Consider the following 7,519-nt stretch of genomic DNA (forward strand, 5'->3'; position numbering starts at 1 on the left):
GCACTCTCTTAACAGCCTGTGTTCTGTCAGGGAGCATTTTTTGGTATATTAAACACTTTGACACTGTGTGCTTTTGGACTCGGTGGCAGCTAGATTGTGTTATAGGTCAGGGTTTATTTATTTATTCTATAGAATAACATAGAATTGTCAGTCTTCACATGCATCCTTTCTCGCCATGCTATCTCTCCCAAGCGGTAACGGGACCCGACAGACAGCCTCCGATGGCATCTTTCCAGCACGGATGGAGCCAGCACCCACGGACGCCTGATACTGCATGTCTTCTGACAGCTCACGGGATCCAGTCGTCTCAACAGCCGGAACCTCAACCTCACGGGCAGGAGCAGCCCTCTCCCTCGACCCAGACCAAGCACATCGACTCCAGCATGCGGCAGCCTCCGGGACCTGGGCGGAAGATACAGCTGCCTCTGCCGCATTCCGTCGCAACTACCCTAGATGATAGCTTCTTTGAGGAGTTCCTGTCGTACAACTCAAATACAGGTGACAACAAACTGATGACGCTGGCACACGTTCCCTATGCTGCCTCTAAAACCCACACGCTGAACCAGCAGGTCCTCCGGCCAGATCAGCGTGAGGAACAAGTAAACGACGACAACAGCTCGACCTCACAGCTCGGACACAACCTGCAGCATCCCGACCAGATGCTCCACCAGTTGTCTCAAACAAACTCCGGCTCAGACAATGAGACAATCGACGGAGACAGCGCATTGTGCTCGAACCCACCCGATGAGATAGACTTTTTGGCAGGCCTGTTTAAAATGCACAGAAACTCTCTTCATGAAACTCTCCAGGTTGCATCGCAAAGCGAGCAGAGACACAGGATCCACGCCGACGAGTCCCGCAGCACCCCGAACCCTTCTAATAAGCGGAACTATGGCCAGAGCGGGCAGGTGACGAAAAGGCAGTGCTCAAAGAGTCGTCGGCTCGTGCGCCGCGCAGCGACAGAGGACAAGTCGCACGAAGATGTGTTGAGGGAACTCCTGTTAGGGCTCCCTTCGTTGCACGTGCACGGCGTGCCTGACCCGGTGGCCGCTAGATTCGGCAACGGTGCGCCGTGCTATCTCTCCCAAGCTGTAACGGGACCCGACAGACAGCCTCCGATGGCATCCTTCCAGCACGGATTGAGCCAGCACCCACGGACGCCTGATACTGCATGTATTCTGACAGCTCACGCGTTCCAGTCGTCTCAACAGCCGGAACCTCAACCTCACGGGCAGGAGCAGCCCTCTCCCTCGACCCGGACCAGGCACGTCGACTCCAGCATGCAGCAGCCTCCGGGACCTGGGCGGAAGATACAGCTGCCTCCGGCGCATTCCCTCGCAACTACCCTAGATGATAGCTTCTTTGAGGAGCTCATGTCGAACAACTCAAATACAGGTGACAACAAACTGATGACGCTGGCACGCGTTGCCTACGCTGCCTCTAAAACCCACACGCTGGACCAGCAGGTCCTCCGGCCGGATCAGGGTGAGGAACAAGTAAACGACGACAGCTCGACCTCACAGCTCGGACACAACCTGCAGCATCCCGACCAGCTGCTCCACCAGTTGTCTCAAACAAACTCCGGCTCAGACAATGAGACAATCGACGGAGACAGCGCATTGTGCTCGAACCCACCCGATGAGATAGACTTTTTGGCAGGCCTGTTTAAAATGCACAGAAACTCTCTTCATGAAACTCTCCAGGTTGCATCGCAAAGCGAAAAGAGACACAGGAGCCACACCGACGAGTCCTGCAGCACCCCGGACCCTTTGAATAAGCAGAACTACGGCCAGAGCGGGCAGGTGATGAAGAGGCCGTGCTCAAACAGTCGTCGGCTCGTGCGCCGCACAGCGACAGAGGACGAGTCGCACGAAGATGTGTTGAGGGAAGTCCTGTCAGGGCTCACTTTGTGGCACGTGCACGGCGTGCCAGACCCGGTGGCCGCTAGATTCGGCAACGGTGCCTGCGACAACCTAAACATCACTGTCAGCGACAGCATCCAATGTCTACAGTGCAAACGCAAATACATCAGTCCCAAAAGGGTGGAGCCCCGTGGCAATCGGGAGCCCATTCGGAATTGCTGCCAGGACCTGGATCTCACAGTAGGCACACAATGGCCTTCGGTACAGGATCTCCACATGCCCTACCGGAGCGACCTCAGCGAGGCCATACGACCGCAGGTGGGTAACAAGACGGTGAACTGGCTCAATGGCGTGGAGTCGCCGAAGGGGAAGTGCTGGTACCTGAGTGGCGGGAACGTCGACGCCAAGGCGTACACTCCGAAGGGGCATAACATGATCACGTTTGACTGCACGCGCAAACCAGTGGAGTACCTGCCAGTGGACCTGTCGCAGCCACCCGCCGATTGGGACAAACCGTTCAGGCATGTGAAGATCATCGCGGAAGTAATGCCTCGTAATTCGGCGGTATACCACAAGAAAGGGCTGATACGCATTGCGGCACGCAAACCCCAGGTGCTGGGTGCCGTGACCACGGCTCACGAAATCCCAGGGCTGCTGCTTTGCATGACCTACTCCTTTCGGTCCGCAGACTTTGAGCGGATCCTGGACATGCACACGACCCTGCAGAGACACGCGTTCGTACCGCGGACGTACGCGCTGCACATGTGCATGAGCCCGCTGGAGATGCAGAGGTGCTCCGCCGTGTTTGTGAGCGAGTCGCCAGGGTCCTGGAACCTGGGAAGCCCCTGCGGGTTGCTCTACTCGACCCCCGACGAGTGTCGCGTGATGGCATACCATGTGACACTCTGCCTGATCAGGATCCAAATCCTGACGTTCATGCTGCTCGGCTTCACCCTGAGGACCGTGCAGCCTGCTAGACTGTACCGAAACGGCCACGGCTTCAGACCCGACATGATCTCGTGTCTAATCGACAGCATCCACCCTTTCCGGGTGCACCGGCTGACCGGCTGCATAATGACAGCTGATGAGACCAACAGGGCTATGCGGGGGCAGCGGGCCAAGGAGGGCATCTGCTCAATCAGCGAGACCCTCCGGAAGCTCGGCATGCTATCGTACCTGCCGCAGGACGCCCAGGATCTGATCAGCAACGTGACAAGGTGGGTCCGCAACGGCGTCGAGCCGCAGGGCGACCTGCGCGACGACATGTCACTGCTGACGCGTTTCTATGAGCTATGCTTCGGCAACCCCGGGCGGCTGAACTCGTTCACCTTCCTGGGGCCAGAGCAGGAGTATGAGCCCCAGACCATCGAGACGGGTCAGGGCTCGGTGCAGCCCTACGGACCGTTCGCCTTCGAGCTCTTGAACAAGCAGTATGCCTGGAACCAGGCGGTGATCGTCGAGCCCAAAACACAACTGCGGCAGCAGGCTAAAGCCACCCTGAATCAGACATCCAAGAAGACCAGGAGGTGGGGGGCACAGCAAGCTGGTGGCCGAAGAGATCAAGGCTCTCTGCAGGAGTCAGACGACTTGCAGCGCTCTTCGGCGTCCAGGGACCGGGCCGGAGGCCTGCACTACTCCCGCCGGGACAAGAGCTTCGAGACCCTGGCCCCGCAGGAGTCCGACGACTCGCAGCACTCCTCGACATCCAGGGACTGGGCCGGAGGCCTCCGCTACTCCCGCCGGGACGAGGGCTTCGAGAGCCCGGCCCCGCAGGAGTCCGACGACTCGGACAACTTCTTGTCCTGGCAGGGCTTAGTAAACCAATGCTTGAGCAAGAGCTGTGACGAGAGCTTCCAGACCACAGACCCGCAGGAGTCCCCCCCGACCAAGGACAGGGAGGAGCAGCGCCTTGATCTTTTTGATTGAGATTTTGAAACGATGGAATGTTTCCACATTGACTCAGGACTGAAGGGTTTCGGCTCACAGCCGTCTTTACACAGCTGTTTCAGTTATTATTGAATAATCATTCTGTTCCCAAATCATGGAAACTATCCGACATTATTCCTGTCCCTAAGAAGCCCAGAGCGACAGAGCTCAATGGTTTTAGACCGGCTGCGTTAACCAGTATTTTATCTAAGGTGAAGCCAAAGACAAATGTCCACATTGTGCACAACAATAAATTCAATTGTCATAGAATAGATTTTAAAATACTGTTATTAGTCTATAAAATACATAGCTGAATTGCCCCCACGCTACGAACCGTCTAGAACTCTTAGGTCAACAGGGTCCAGCTTATTAACTGTCCCTATAGGATCAAATCAAATCATGGGAAGGCTGCATTTACCCACTATGCTTCTGCTAGCTGGAACAAATTGCCTGAAGACCTCAGATCTGCCCCAACCTTACTTACTTTTAAAAATAGACTAAAGCCTTTTATATTTACCGTCGCTTTTAACTGCTGACAGCTACTATGCAAACCCAATGAGTCCTCTATAAGTTTTTAGCTCTTTCTGCAACTGCTGCGCCTGTTGCTTAATGCACTTTTTATACTCTTTTTTTTAAGTTTTGTTGTGATGCTTTTAAATGTCCATTTTATTCTCTTTTCTTTTCTTTTCCTGCCAACCATTTTATGTGAAGCACTTTGAATTGCCTCTGTGTATGAAATGTGCTATACAAATAAACTTGACTTGACTTGACTTGATATTGTACACTGTCTATTTGATCTTATGGTACATTTCCCTTTGACGTTGTTACTAAGATTACCCATTAAAAGACACAAGAAAGTTCAGCTGTTCTGTCTATGGTCTCTTTATTGAATGAATGAATGAATAAATGTTTTATTTTCGGTCATAGGTTATAATGAACCACAAAACAAAATGTAACAATTTGTGTGAATATACAACATCATCATACATGTACATATCAAACCATTTCACACAAATACAATTTATACAATCAATGACCGAAAAAAGGAATAGGCTGGAGCCAAGGCTTATGTTTTGCCTATCCTGTATAATCCATTAGAAAAAAAAATATTTATTTCTTGTTGTTCATCACTCACAAACTATATATATATATATATATATATATATATATATATATATATATAATATATACATACATACATTATATATGATATAATAATAATAATATAATTTAATACTTTGTTATTACAAAACCACTGTATGTACCTAAGAGAACATAGCTCGCTACGTCATGGATAGCGACCGGGTCAGTGCGCTCAGCTCTTCCAGACTCTCAGCCAGCACGGTGCGAACTTGTCCAGCCTGCCCCGGTTTGTCGACACCATCCTCCCAGGCCACCGTGCCATACCACAAGTTGTAAGCTTCGTCTGCAGAGGCATCGATGGCTCTGGCCATTGGGCCGGGCTGCGAGAGGCCCAGTACGGTGCTCTTCGCGCTACTGTCTATTGGGCCTAGGTAGACAAACGGGGTATCGGGAGCCGCTGAATGGTCATGGGAGGTTCCGGATGCTGCGTCCATAGCCTGGCGCCGGGCGGCCAGCCAGGCGTCCCTGCTGCCCAGGGCGGTCTTGAGGTTCCCCGGCGTCCTACTGAGCGCCTTTGCGTAGGGCAGCTGGAGCTGCAGCCCGGCGCCGTAGAGTTCTGCAAAACACGCCAGGGTGTACGGAGCCAGGAACTGGCCGAAGACAATCTTCAGGGCGTCGATGAGCGCGGTCCTGTCGTAGGACACCACCCGAACCTCTCCGGTGTCCTCGGACAGCCGGATGACCTGGAGCAGTAGCCTGTCTGCGTCTGACCCATTGCGGTCCACCCCGGTGCAGACGGCCGGGCAGAGCTGCAACACGCCCGCGTAGACGAGGATGTACCAGGCCGCAAAGTAGAAGAGGCCTGCCACGGTGACCGTACGGACCGTGTCGGACCTGGTCACACTGACTAGCTTTATACCGCTGGCTGCAAAGGCTAGAGCCATCGTTGCGCTCACGACCCGGTCCGGGGCACTATCGCCCTGCCCTGCGAAGCACGGCAGGATCCCGTACCGGAGGAGCTCAAACATGTCCGACTCCTCACCGGACGTGATCACGGCACAGCTACAGAGCCTGTTGAGTGGGGCGACAAAGTATGTTTGGAAGTGCTTCTCGTCGATGCACAGGTTGCGGCGGCCCGGTGCAGCGGGCAGGCGGTGTAGTACCCCGCTGGCGAGCCGCCAGCCCTGAGCCAGCATCTCGAGCAGGTAGGCAGGGGCGGGATGCGCGGGGAAGGCTAACGTACGGAAGAGCGGGTAGCACCGTCTCGTGCGGTTGACAAACGTGGGCCACAAGTAGCCCGAGAACTGTACGGAGCCGCCGCTGTCGGGGTCGGTCAACTTCAGCTGCTCCGTAGCGACGATCGGGAAGCAGACAGTCAGGGCCTCGCTCACGGTTAGTGTGTTGACCGGGGATGCTTCGCGATGGGGCGGTTTTGCGTCTTTCGAAACTGCGGGCGGTACGCCACTCGAGAATGTATCCTTTACGGCGGGGAGTTTAGGTGTCGCGCTTCTCGGGTCGGGCGGGACCACCCGCCCGATGACGTCGGCTCGGGAGATCATCTGGTGCCGTTCTCGTGGGACCTTCTGGACGCCGCCGGGGCAGTCGCCATCCAGGTGCATTATGCCAAACATTACTGTCAGCGTGTCGACATCCTGCTCACGCAGTACTGAGCACTGGCGCTCATAGGCGATGCGGTGGGTGACGATGCGGCAGGCGAAGTCGACCAGGCCAGTGGTGCGTGGCACGCCGCGAGGGCTGTGCATGTCCCACATCAGCGCGCAGAACTCGATCACGGCCTCGTTCCTGACTAGCCAGTCGCTAGCGCGTGACGCCTCCACGGCGGCATGCTCCATCAGGCCCGCGGCCCATGCTGCGGTTCTGATGCAGAGCCGCGTCGTCGGGGGTATTGCCCTCAGAGCTTGCACCATGGACCAGGGCGAGCGATTGGCGCGGTGGACGACCAGCTCGACCCGTTTTGCGGCCTTGCAGCTCTTGCAGCATGAACGGCAGGGCTTTGCCGGCGCGCATCCATCGTAGAACTCGCCACCCCAGCCGAGTGGCATCATGTTGTTCTGCTCCAGCCGGGCCTTGCGCTCTGCCAGCCACTGGGACCTGAGCACTGTGTGCAGCAATGGCGCGAGCAGGGCGTCGGAGGCAAAAGCGCCGAAGGTCTCAAGGCTGTGCTTGACCACGGCGGAGTCGGTCACCCACTTAGCCACGAGCTCCAGAAGGCCGTCGTCGTTCTTTTGCTCCAGCACGATTCTGTTCAGGTTGGGCTGCTGCTGGGCCGCCAGTGCGGCCTTACGCAGCCTTCCCAAGGCCCTACGGCAGTCTTTGAGCGGGAGCAGCCACTGGCCCGCAGCTGGAGCCTGGCGTGGAAACATTGGGCCCTTCACCCGCACCAGGTCACCCGCCTTCACGAAGTACAGCGTGGGCGTCAGGGGTTCGATCTCATCGGTAAGGTGCAGCTTTGTATGGTGTCCCTGGGCATCTGCGTTAGCGTCGTCGAGCGTCCAATTGTACTCGTTGACAACGTTGCAGTCCGGGAAGTCGGAACACAGGGGGCACGGGAACTGCTCAGCCGAGCCCCATGACGCGCTTCCCAGTTCATCTTTGTTCGTAAAACTGTTCTCACCCTCTATTTCTCC

This window comes from Poromitra crassiceps, assembly GCF_964638095.1.
Source record: "Poromitra crassiceps genome assembly, contig: HAP1_SCAFFOLD_742, whole genome shotgun sequence".
Taxonomy (NCBI): domain Eukaryota; kingdom Metazoa; phylum Chordata; class Actinopteri; order Beryciformes; family Melamphaidae; genus Poromitra; species Poromitra crassiceps.